General features: G+C 35.2%; 1 long non-coding RNA gene across 5 annotated transcripts in view; it reads right to left on the bottom strand.

Moving 5' to 3' along the window:
- Nucleotides 1-2,834: 2,834 nt before the first annotated feature.
- Nucleotides 2,835-13,597, bottom strand: part of LOC144303996 (uncharacterized) — a 118,195-nt gene continuing 107,432 nt past the window's right edge. For all 5 annotated transcript variants that reach the window (XR_013370964.1, XR_013370967.1, XR_013370963.1 and 2 more), the window contains one exon: nt 2,835-6,180. This is a non-coding gene — a long non-coding RNA (uncharacterized LOC144303996). The remainder of the gene's footprint in view (nt 6,181-13,597) is intronic.

Genomic DNA, 13,597 nt, shown 5'->3' with positions numbered 1-13,597 from the left:
CAACAACACAGAGAACTACAAAATAAATAGAGTGTTAGGAAATAGAAAATATGGTTGCAAACATTTTAAGTTTTAATAATGAAACTCAAACCTGCTGTAAACCAAATTATGTCCTGAGAAGGTCAAAGGAAGATACACAGCAAAAATAAAAGAATGCACAAATGAAAAGTTAAGTGATATGGAACTAATCTAGGGCTTCTTAAAAAGAGAGAGGGCAAAAAGAAATAATCAAATTAGATAATGGAAGAAAACTTCCCCACATGATAGAAAGATTTAAAAATTTTAAATAGATTCACTGAGTTTAAAATAGAATTAATTTACAAAGAGGTAGCTAGAAAATTTTCTGAATAACAGATGTGAAGAGAAATTTTTATAAGGCTATAGATAGAATAGATTAGATACAGGAGAAAGAGAATAAAAGTTTCTCATGTAAACTAAAACAAATCCAGATTTTCACAGAAAATCACCATAACCCAAGAATGATTTCCTAGCAATTTTTCATTCTAATATAACCAAAAGACAAAATTTGAGGATATGCAAGGAAGCTAAAGTTATACCAACGTTATAATAATTCTAATTAATAAAGTTCAGCAAAGAGAAAATTAATCAGGGAAAAGATTTCTATCAGGCTGTCTCAATCTGTTCAGGCTCCCATAGCAAAATACCAGACAGGGCAGCTTAAACAACAAAGACATCTTTACTCAGTTCTAGAGGCAGAAAGGTGCCAGCATGATGGTTTCTGGTGATGGCTCTGGCTTATATATGTTGCCTTTTGTGTCCTCATGTGGCAGGGAGAGAGGAGAATGTAGTCACCTACAAGCTGTCTTCAAGAAAATGGAAAAGGGATGCCTGTCTGGCTCAGTTGGTAGAGCATGCAATTCTTCATGACCCAATCTCTTGGTAATGAGTTCAAGCCCCATGTTGAGAGTAAATAATATTTGAAAGGAAGAAGAAGAAGAAAGAAGAAGAAGAAGAAAAAGAAGAAGAAGAAGAAGAAGAAGAAGAAGAAGAAGAAGAAGAAGAAGAAGAAAGAAGAAAGAAGAAAGAAGAAAGAAGAAGGAGAAGAAGAAAGAAGAAAGGAGAAAGATGAGGAAGAAGAGGAAGAAGAGGAGGAAGAGGAGGAAGAGACCACTGGCCTAGAGTGCACAGGGCCTAGACAACAAGGTTATCTCCCCTTCAATTTCAAAGGGCAGGCCCACCATGCAGCAGAACTTTGTAGATGGGATTACTGTGCAAAGCATGAAGCAGTGATAAATGCCTTGAGATGGCCGACATTGCTTCTAAAGAGCTCCTCCATCTCCTTGCTTTGCCTCTAGTTGGTGAATTTCTTGTTTTTTTTCCACCTCTAGTATAGGTAGGATTGTTTTGTTTTATTTTGTTTTTTTTGTTTGTTTGTTTTGTTTTGTGTTAGTAATCCTTTATGCCAAGTATCTTGAAACATGTCTGACAGCTGCTAAAATACTAAGCTCCTTCTATGGTGGTTCATAACTTTCTAGCATATTGGCAGCTACTAGAGTGACATGATAAAGAAGATGGTATTCCTTGCTGGTATCATTTTATTCATTGCCCTGAGATTATTACTTCTTGGGACATTCACCTTTGTATTTTTATTTCCTAGTTTTAGTTGATATTTTTACATATGTTGAAACAATCTCTTGGGGCACCTGGGTGGCTCAATCAAGTAAGCCTCTAAATCTTGGTTTCGGTTCAGGTCATGATCTCACTGGTCCTTGGATGGAGCCCTGTTGGGGAAATCTCTGCTCAGAAGGGAGTCTGCTTAAAGATTTTCTCCTTCTACCCCTCCCCCTATTTCTCTCCTTGGCACTTCCTCTGCCCCTCCTCTCCCTTTGATTATTTGTTGGCCTTCTGCATGCCTTCTTTGGAAAAATGTCTCTGCCTATTTTTCAGTTGGATTGTCTTTTTTTGATTTTGAGTTGTAGAAGTTCTTTATATATGTTGGATATTAACCTCTTATTAGATATATTATTTGCATATATCTTCTCCCATTCCTTAGGTTGCCTTTTCATCTTGTTGATGGTTTCCTTTGCTATACAAAAACTTTTTATTTTGATCTAATCCCAATAGTTTATTTTTGCTTTTGTTTTCCTTGCCTTAGGACACAACATTTAGAAAAATGTTCCACAGTCAATGTCAGAGGAGTTACTACCTATAGTCTCTTCTAAGAATTTTACAGTTTCAGGTCTTTAATCCAGTTTGAGTTTATTTTGTCCATGATGTTAAAGGTGGTTAAAAGGTATAAAAGTTTCATTCTTTTACATGTAGCTGACCAGTTTTTCCAGCACCATTTATTGAAGAGATTGTCTTTTCCCCATTATATATTCTTGCCACCTTTGTCATAGATTAATTGACCATAAAATAATGGGTTTAACAGGAAACAACAGGTGTTGGTGAGGATGTAGAGAAAGGGGAAACCTCTTATAGTGTTGGTGGGAATGCAAACTTGTGCAGCCATTCCGGAAAACAGTATGGAATTTCCTAAAAAGTAAAAAATAGGACAATCCTACAGTCCAGCAATTGTGCTACTAGATATTCACCCAAAGGACACAAAAATACTGATTTGAAAGGATACAAAAATACCCTAATGTTTATAGCAGCCATTATCAACAGAAACCAAATAATGGAAAGAGCCCAATGTCCATCAACTGATGAATGGATAAAGAAGATGTATGTATGTGTGTGCATGTGTGTATGTGTATATACCATATCTTCTTATATATACTACATATACATCACACACACACACACAAACACATGCACACAATGTAATATTACTCAGCCATCAAAAGAATGAAATCTTGTCATTTGCAACGATGTGGATGGAGATAGAATTTATTATGCCAAATGAAATAAGTCAGTTAGAGAAAGACAATACCATATGGTTTCACTCATATATGGAATTTAAGAAACAAAACGAATGCACATGGAGGTGAGTGTAAAGAGAGAGGAAAACCAAGAAACAGACTCTTAACTATAGAGAATATGGTTACTGGAGGGCAGGTGGGAAGGAGGATGGGCTAAATGGGTGAAGGGTATTAAGAAGGGCACTTGTGATGAGCATCTAGTGTTGTATGTAAATGATGAATCACTTAAATTCTACACCTGAACTAATATTATACTGTATGTTAACTAACTGGAATTTAAATAAAAACCTAAAATAGAAAAAAGAATAAATAAACATAGGACTAAAAAAATCATGAATTTATTTCTGGGCTCTCTGTCCAATGATCTATGCATCTATTTTTGTGTCAGTACCATACTGTTTTGATTACTAGTATAGCTAGTATAGCTTTGTAGTATATCTTGAAATCTGGAATTGTGATACCTCTAGCTTAAAACACAGGTAATTTTTAATTGAGAAGTCTGGCTTAAAGTCAACTTACTAAAGAAAAAAATTCACAGAAAAAATAAAAACAGACAACATAACAAGTATACACATACAAACTTTCAATAAGAGAAACAGATAGAAACAAAATAACATTTTACACTGATCATGTGTAAAATGTGATTTAAAATATTGAAAATATTTGCTGTTGATTAGACTATGGGGAAACAATCATTCTCATCTATGTTAGTAGAGTGCAAATTTATATAAAAAGTCTCAAAATTACACCTCCAGGTTTTTATCTACAGAAATGTTTGCATAATTACATCAGAATATAGGTACAAAGATATTCAACTTAGCATTACCTATAATATTGACAAATTAGAAGTAGTCTATATATTAGTCATATCTTAACAAGTTTGGAACATGAAAAATGAAAAATTATAAGGTTCAGATTTCTGAGAATGGAGGGATGAAATCAGATTCTTCCCTAATCCTAATGAAATGTGCATAGATAGGTAAAACATTAAAAAAAAAAAAAAAGAAACCACTTATTAACATTCAAAGCCAGTTTTATCCTGTATTTTTAAAAATTATTTAAGAACTTTATTTGTTGTGCCCAAGATTGCGAATCCGAGAAACCACCAAAGAGCCAACACCGATGCAAACACACGAGAGTTTATTTACAAGCTCCAGCTTGGGTCCAAGTATACCTGACACAGGGGAGCAGGGACTTGGACCCCGAGGTGGGTTTCAGCTTAGTTTTAAGGACTGGTCTAGGGGACCTCCAGAAGGGGTGGAGCAATTCCTCAAGTTCTGTTTACATTTTGATATGGGGCCTTCAAGGGCATTGAGCTCTGTTCTTATTCTAATAGGGGCTTCCTGCCCTTGGCTTGGGCTCTGTTTTTATTCTAATATGGGGCTTTCTAGAACATTAAGCTGTAAGCTGTTTTCTTCCTGTAACTGAAGTAAGGTAAAGTTCAGCTATTATTCACAGGGGCCTGGGATGGCTGTACTTGTGATAACGCTTAACTTAAAGTGGAATGGCCTTAATTTTCTTGGCCTTCACAATTAACGAGCGCTTGCCATTTGTTGATTTTTTTTTTTTTTGAAAAACTCAAGTTGTAAACTTTTATTTCAAATTAAAAATGAGGTTCTTAAAAATCTCAACTGGACCGGATATGAAACAATTTAAAAACCTTTAAAGGTATATTGAGACTTTGGGGAGAGGCTGCGTGTGTTTGACAAGGAGAACTATGGGACAGTCATGGGTGCTGAGCTCTGCCATGTCCTTGCCACCCTGGGAGAGAAGATGACCGAGGTTGAAGTGGAGCTGATGTTGGCCGCAAGAGGATGCCAATGGCTGTATCAATTACGAAGACTGTCAAACACATCATGCCTGGGTGAAGCAGACTCCTTCAGGGTACCTGGCCCTTGGCCTCAGCCTTTCTGGGGCAAGTGAAGCAAGAAGCCCAGAGTAACTGAGCTGGAGCTAAGGTCCTGGACCCACCTTTGGCATGCAGCCCTGAAGGCATCCCAGGCTCATAGCCCTCCCTGTAAATAAACAGTCCTGGCAAGGTCCTGGGCCAAATTCTCTGAGAAAAAAACAAAACAAAACAAAACAAACAAACAAAAAACAGAAAAACCAGGCTTAAAAAAAAACCCCACACATATATCATTACCAAAAAGAGACATCTTTAGGTAAAAATAATAAACCCCATGCTTCATAGATAATGCAGGCAGTTCTATTTATCGTGGGCAAAAAGTAAGCACTTAAGGTCTTCAACTCCAATCTTTTGTTCGCTTCTTATTGCTGGAATTTCATCTTAATTTCTTCCTGGGGAAGACTAAACCGGCCGATGGTGGAGATGGTAAGCCCGCCCAGCTCGCCCAGGGAGCCTCCGGTTCTCAGCTGGGGGATCCGCTGCTTTCATCTCTTTGTTGCCGTCTTGCAGGTTTTCTGGGCGTTTGCGTTGGTAATTGAAGTTGTGGCGGCCGCTGACCTTGGTCTCACCTTGATTTTCCTTACCTTCCGCATTGCCATCTGGCTGTCTCGGTGAGGAGGACCCCGAGGGAATCGTGGTGCATACTCCCTCTCACTGGTCTACCGTGTTCTCCTGCACCTGGGGGTCAGCACCTTCCATCACCTCCCCGCACAGGGGCGTTGACGCCCAGGGGGTCTCCGCAGGAGGAAGGTGGGAACCGTGGCCTGCCGCAGGGCCCACCTGTTGGGCCAGGCCTGCAGGAGCACTTTCCAATCCCTCCGTCTCCGTCTTTTCCCCTCTTTTCCCCTCTTTTCCCCTCTTTTCTCCTCTCACTCTTCTGGTCATTCTGCTGCTAATTGCGTGGAGGACCTCTGCAACGTGGGTGGCATCTATATGGTTAGGTCTGCTGCATATTTACTGCCTTGCACTGGAGCTCCACCAGGGCCTGTCACATTTGCTACCTCACACCTTCTTCTTCAACAACATCAGACCCCACATTTTCTCCATCTCCTACCCTGCGAAGGCAGGAGACCTTTCTGGGGTGATTCTTCTTTATGGCAGTCTGGTGCAGTCTGGCGTTCTGGCTCAGGGCTCTCTGGGGTCGGATCAGTTTTATCCTGTATTGACTGTATTGAGAAAGTTATTTATTTATTTATTTATTTATTTATTTTTAAGATTTTACTTATTCATGAGACACACACACACACACAGAGAGAGAGAGAGAGAGAGAGGCAGAGACACAGGCAGAGGAAGAAGCAGGCTCCATGCAGGGAGGTGGGACTCCATTGGAGGACTCCAGGACCGCATTCTGAGCCAAAGGCAGCGCTAAACTGCTGAGCCACCTGGGATGCCCTGAGAAAGTTAAAGACAAATAAGGTAATCAGAATAACAAAGAAGAAAGATGAAAAATCTCTCCACTCTTGCAGTTTAATAAAGATGCAATTAAATCTGTTCTTATATGTTCTTTCACTTTTATCAAGAAAAAGGAGCACATAATAAGTTAAGATCAACGAAAAATACTTATCATATCAAGTAGTATAAAAAGGATAAATTACTCTGTTAATACAACTAGATTGGATCTAAAAGCAAAAGCCAATAGTAACCTGTGTACAGGAGGCAAAAATTAAAACAAGTGACCCACAAGAATCGAAAATAAAATTACCATTTTTATTCTCAATGTAAAAAATAAATGCAATAAAAAAAGGTTGGGATATTAATATTAGGGTAGAAACTAAAGCAAAAATATATGAGACACAACAATATCATTAATTGTAAATGGTAACCTTTACAAAGAAGATTGTATATATTTATCATATGATTAAATAGGATGTCAATATATAAAGCAAACACTTCAGGAAATGCAACTGAAAATGAAGGATTAAGAACAATGAGATATTTTAACTCACCTTTTTCAGCCACTAAATAATCAAATAGATTTTTTTTAAGAGCAAACAGGAAGTCTAAATAACATAACAGAGTGGATCAAAAAGATACATTAACCTCTATATTCTGAAAACAAAGAACATACCTTTCTTTCAAGTTCTTATGTAGTATTTTAAAATCTGACTCTATATCATTCGAAGAAAATATAAATTTATTATAAAATGATTAATGATATAAAATTATCTGATCATAAATTAATACAAATAGGAAATAAAAAAAAGAAAATACCAAAAACATCTTTTGCCTGGACAGTATTTTTATTTTGATTCATAAAGAAAGTAACTGAAATAGCCAACCATCCTGAAAACATAAAATATAAAAAAAAATCATAATAATAACATATAGAGAAAAAAATCTGTGGATTTAGGTGCTAATTGTAGCAGAAAAGAAAGTCACTAAGTGAGTTAATCATTCAACACACACACACACACACAAATAGAAAAAGTTAAAAAAATAAAACCTAAAGAAACAAAATGAATTTAGGGGAAAAAAAGAATAAATCAATCGCAAAATACTTCTTTGAGAAAAACAAGCAAGCAAGCAAAAAAAGAAAAAAAAAATTAAGCCCATATCTAACCTAATTGAAAAAAAGAAAAGATACAAAACACAGAGACATACATGTGAAGAAATTATTATAGATAGGAAAAATTAAAATAGTAAGATAGTTTGCTCAAATATATTTAATTAAATTTGACAACCTGGAAGAAAGTAGATGCCCCTTTCCTTAGAAAATTGACTACAAAAGAAATAGACACTGAATATTATCTAACATTTGTCGAATGAGAAAAATAACAGAGCTGTTCTGTAAAAATCATAGAGATGAGATAGTTCACAAGTGAAGTCCATTACACTTTCAAGGAACAAGTAACTCCAATTATCTAAAATGTTCCAGAATATGTCAGAAGGAAAGCTTCCAAATGCTGTCTACGAATTAACTATAACATTGATCACAAAACTAGATGAAACAGCAAAGAAAGAAGAAAAAAATCACATTTACTAATATTAATGCAAAATATTGGCCTATACCTTTGACTTGGAGAGTAGAAAGATAATATGATCTTGGATTCATTCTAGAAATGAAAACTATTATGATATTACAAAGCTCTCTTAATATAATTCACTATATTAATAGTGTGGCAGGTTTTGTAGACTGCCTCTCTCAATAGCCACTTAAGCTCTCTTTGGGGTATGCTTTCCTTGTACTTCAGAGGCTGAGAGTCTAAAATCTGCATTTCCCAGGCACACTTGAACCTATGAAACAGGTGTGATTTTTGGTTCTACTAATCAAGCATGCAAATGAGATTTTTGAGGCTTGAATTTGGAACCTAGTTAAACAAGAAGAGAGGCAGAGAATGGGGATTTGTGCTATAGTTTGAAGTAGAACTTTGTGGACCAAGGGATACCAGTTTCCCGATTCACCTTCAGTTAAAAGGCATTGGCAGCTGCTTTCCAGCTGAGGGCAGCAAGTATGATACAAAGAGATGAGACCTTACTTGGAATCTCAACCTTGAGCCAGAAACTCTAGCTCTTTAAAAGATTTTGAAAGCCATGAAATATCTGGTGTGAAATCCTTTTCTGCTGCTTATACTAGCTAGAGTAATATCTGTTGCTTACAATTGATAAATAGGTCAAAGAAAAAAACAAAAACAAAAACATAGGACCAGGTTTCTTGATGTCACAAAGACTGAGAAAATGCAACTATCTTAATTCCTGTTAGAATTTCTTAATGAAATTGTGGTATAGATGGATACTTCCTTAAAGAAATAAAATATATGTCTTTAAAACAAATTGATATTATGCTTACTGGATGAACACTAAAAGTATTTTCATTAAAGTATAACATAAGATTGGCCATCTCTGCTAGAATTTTTTTTTTCTTTTCAAGAATTTTTTAGTTATTTTTTCTAGAAGTACTAGCCAATACAACTAGAGATGTGAAAGGGAAAAATGCATAAAAATTGAACAGAATAAATAAAATGTTTATTTTCATAACTAGAAAATCCAAGAGGATCAACTAAAGTTACTAGAAAAAGATTATCTAGTTATTAATATATAGAAGTCCAGCTTCTCTATTTACAAATAACTACACAGAAAAAATGGGGGGAAATCTCATTTATAAGCCACCAAAAAACAAAAAACAAGAAAAATAAACAGAACCTAGAAATAAACTTAACAAGCAATATGGCAATTCTAAATGCAGATAACTTTAAGACTCAGACATAAAAGACTTGAATAGACTTTTTTTTTAAGAGATCTTATTTATTTGAGAGAGAGAGAGAGAGAGAGAACATGAGCAAGGAGAAGAGCAGAGGGGAGAGAGAGGGAGAGAGAGAATCTGAAGCAGACCCCTACTGAGTGTGGAGCCCTACTCAAGGCTCCTTTTCAGGGCCCTGAGATCATGACCTTCATGGAAACCAAGAGTCAGACACCCAAATGACTGAGCCATCCAGGTGCCCAAATAGATAGTTTCTTATTGCATATTATTACTCAGTATTTTAAAGACTTCTAAACTGTAATCTGCACATTTTATATGACTCCAATAAAAATAACAGAGTATTCAATATCCATTTTTTGAAACTAGTTTAACTGATTAAAAAGTTTACAGTGAAAAAACCATTCAAGAAAAACCATAAAAATTCTGAAATGTTAGAGGTAATTTATGACAATACTTAGTAGTTATGAAAACACATTTGGTGGTGACAGTCATTAGATATGAAGTACTTTTATGATTAGATGGTGAATTTTTAGAAATAGCCCTAATAGAAATGCCAACAGTTGGTGTATGATAAAGGTGGCCCTGCCAATTAGGGAGAAAGATTTTTATTTATTTCGTAAGTTTTATTTATTTAAGTAATTAAGAGTCAGATACTCTTCCAACTGAACCAGCCAGAAGCCCTGGGGGAAAACAATTTTTTAAAAAATTTCAGATAGAATAATAATTTAAATGAACAAACAAAAAACCCACAAAAGTACTAAAACAAAAAAATGAGGAAACTTTAATGCAATCTTGAATTAAGGAATTCCTTTTTTAAATAAGACACGATACACAAAAGCCATAAGGAAAATTATTGATAATTTTAGGTAGATAAAAATTCTATATGTTAGCAGCATTATAAACTAAGTACAAAGTCAAGTAACAAAATGGAAAAAATATAATCATAGCACATTAGTCAAAGTACAAAGTGATATTTTTACAAGAACATTTTTTCAAAAACTTTTTAAAGATAGAATTCATATACCATACTGTTAACTATTTAAAGTTTTTAGTATATTCAGGGAGTTGTGCAACTTCAAAGCAATCAATATTTTCATAACCCCAAGAAACTTGCATCTATTACAGTCACTCCTCCATTTCATCCCAACTCAGCTCCCTCAGCCCTAGGCAACTTTCTGTCTCTATAGATGTGGCTATTCTGCACATTCCATTAAAATGGTGTAGTATTTTGTTGTCTTTTATGATTGACTTTTTATATGTTTTTGAGGTTCATCCATGTTGTAGGGTAGCATGTGTCAATACTGCATTTCTTTTACTTGATATTTCTTTTTATTAATGACAATGTTTCATTGCATGAATACAACCATAGTCTATTTACCTATTCATCAGTTGATGGACACTTGAGTGGTTTCCACTTTTTAGGAATTATGAATAATGCCACTAGGCACATTTTTGTACAAGATTTTGTGTGAACATATGTTTTCATTTATCTTGGGTATATATCTAGACACAAAATTGCTGGGTCATATGGTATTCCATTTTTAAACTTCTGAGGAACTGCCAGAGTATTCTCTAAAGTGGCTGCACCCATTTTACATTCCCACTGGAGTGTAGAAGGGTTCCAATTTCTCCATAAACTTGAAAACAATCGCTATTATCCATGTAAAATGTTATGTGGTTTTAATTCACATTTCTCTAATGGCTAATGATGTTAAGAATTGGTTCATATGCTTTTTTGGACATTCATAAATCTTTGGCGACATATCTATTCAGATTTTTTTGCCCATTTTTAAATTATATTGTTTTTTTGTAGAGATAAAAGAGTTCTTTAAACATTCTATACACTAGTCCTTTAACAGAAATATGATTTGCAAGTATTTTCTCAAATTGTGTGGGTTGTCTTTTCCCTTTCTGGATAGTGTCCTTTGCATTTGTTCTTCTGGACTTGCCTTTCCCAGCATGAAACCACCCTATGAGTGACCTGGGCTGCGGACAATCAAAGTCCCAGTAACCTGGGCCTGCCTCACTTGGGGTAGAGCCTCCATTCCATGCATGGGGAGGGAATGAAAGAAATGAACCACTAGCCTCTTGGTTACATTTTTTTCAGAATTTTGCCTCTTCACCTTGGTGTCAGAGGGAATGAGAAATGCTGGCAGCCAACTCCTCCAGGTAAGATACTGTGTCTCTTGGTTAGAACTGAGAACACCTGAAGCCTAATCTAGTTGGCCACACCCACCTGGAGGGGGTGAGCAGGAAAGCAGTAGGTCATGGCTCATGTGTCACAGACATTCTTTTTACTAAGATTTGGCACATTTTTTTTCAAATAAATGTTTCCTCATTTGCTGTATTTGCTTAAGACAATTTCAAGAGATTTTAATTGGTTGGTTTTTTTTTTTTTATAATTTTTATCAATTATAGTTATTTCCCTAGGGTCTGATCCACAGGGTTCCTAATGTCACCATTCAGGAAGTGGAACTCTACTAGTTGACTTTTTAAAAAGGTTCAAAAAAATTGTTTTAAAGAAGGTAACAGCCGAGGTGCCTGGGTGACTCAGTTGGTTGAGTGTCTGGCTCTTGATTTTGGCTCAAGTCATGATCTCAGCATCCTGAGATTGAGCCTCATGTTGGGCTTTATTTTTTATTTATTTATTTATTTATTTATTTTTTTTTTTTTATTTTTATTTTTTATTTTTTTTATTTTTTTTATTTTTTATTTTTTTTTATCATGTTGGGCTTTATGATGGGCATGGAGTCTGCTTAAGATCCTCTCTCTCCCTTTCCCTCTGTCCCTCCCCCCCTTAAATAAATAAATAAATAAATAAATAAATAAATAAACAAACAAGAAAGATAATAATTCTCTATCTTTAATTTGGCTATTCTACCTATTGCATCTGAATCACAGAATGTTACATTTAAAAGGAACTTTTGCAATTTAGTGTTACAGTCACCTCATTTTAATAGATAAAAGACTTTGCTAAGGTTCACATAGGTACTCAATGCCAGAAGGAATACAGGATCTGTTGCCACTTGATTTACACATTTTTAATGTCAACATGAGAAGGAAGTCTCTATGTAACCAACTTTCTAAGCCCAGGCATCCTCATTGCCTTCTTTATGTGTGTATCATACCTTCATCACGTGCAGTCCCTTTGTTTTCTTTGCAGAGTGTTATGTGCTATGAAGACAGGAAAGCAAAGCAGTGTCCAGGATGCATGAGAATGTGTAGGAGGTGGTTGGAGCCACTGCTGCTAACATTTTTGTCAGCAGCATAGCTGATATTTTTTAATAGGTATTTTGGACAGATGAGGTAGTAATCCTTTCTTAATGAGAACATGAAGGAAATTATTTTAGCCACTAATTTTAATCTTCTTTTTAAGTCCAATTTTAGTAATTTGAAATACTCTCCTGCTACTTTTTCTGCAATCAAAGTTTAGTTTGTGATTTCAACATGTTTTGTACTAAAGATTTTTTCTGATCCACGAAGAAATCTTAGGTTTGACTGGCAGCATGAGGGTAGTTACATAAGTACAAGCAGGACCGATATGCTGGGGATTTAAATGTGCCTATAACTAAATATTAATTGCTAAAGATAGCAAGTAGCATCACGGATAGGATACAGATAAATATATGTTTTAAAACCTCACCAAACTTCCGACAATTTTATCAGCCCACTCTTAATGGTCTGATATTTACTTTCCCATTGCTATCTCTGATCTGAAAGAACATAAGCATATGCCTACAGATGAAAAAAGTCATAAAATCTTCTCTTCCTCCAAATCTCTGACTCCCTCAGCCAGGCAACATGCCCAGCTGCCTGACTTTGAGGTCAGGTTGCAACACATATTTATGTAAAATATCTCCTTGAGGCTAGCAGTTTTAATATAATATTTCCAGTTTTGAATTACTGCTGAGTTTTGTTTTATTTGATCCTTGATGCAGTTTTTGAAAAGATACAATCAAAAAGCAACTAAAATGTAATATAAAAGAGGTAGAATGGGATAAGATAAAATAATGACAAAGCACATTTAAAAGAAACACATTATTTGAAAGAAAGAAGACAGAGAAAATTGGAAATAAAAAATACAAAAACATAAGAAGGGATAAAATGACTAAGAGCAAAGCAGACAACAGAAGTGAGAAAAACTGGAAAAGATGAGAAAGCCAATAAAATGACTGGAAAGATGCAAACCTGTAAATAGTATAGTTTCAACTGCTTAATTGTATACTTCCCTGTGCTCATATTTCTACTCCTGTGAATCATCATCGCCACTGTTATTTCTGTCTATTATTGGCAAGAATATAAAGACTTGTAAGATATAAGCAACAAAGAATGCCTTTTGGATAACTTTGTGTTATCATTCCCAACTTCAAAATAACATTCATTGCTGATTCAAAGTAAAAACTTGTATAGATAATTAAATGATATAATGTGTTTAATATTAGGCTACATATTAAACACATAGGAAGGAATTTTCTTTATAAAATATTTAGGTTAGAGTAATTGCCTCTCTCTCCCTGCACCAATTCTGACCTATGTCAAGGGGTGTATTTGTTCTTGAATCAAGGAATATCTTTGGACAGTAAAATGTAAATATTAATAAAATCTGGATAG

This window comes from Canis aureus, chromosome 33 (genome assembly GCF_053574225.1).
Source record: "Canis aureus isolate CA01 chromosome 33, VMU_Caureus_v.1.0, whole genome shotgun sequence".
Classification (NCBI taxonomy): Eukaryota; Metazoa; Chordata; class Mammalia; order Carnivora; family Canidae; genus Canis; species Canis aureus.
The sequence above is the reverse complement of the archived record's forward strand: the minus strand, read 5'-3'. Positions and strand labels throughout refer to the sequence as shown.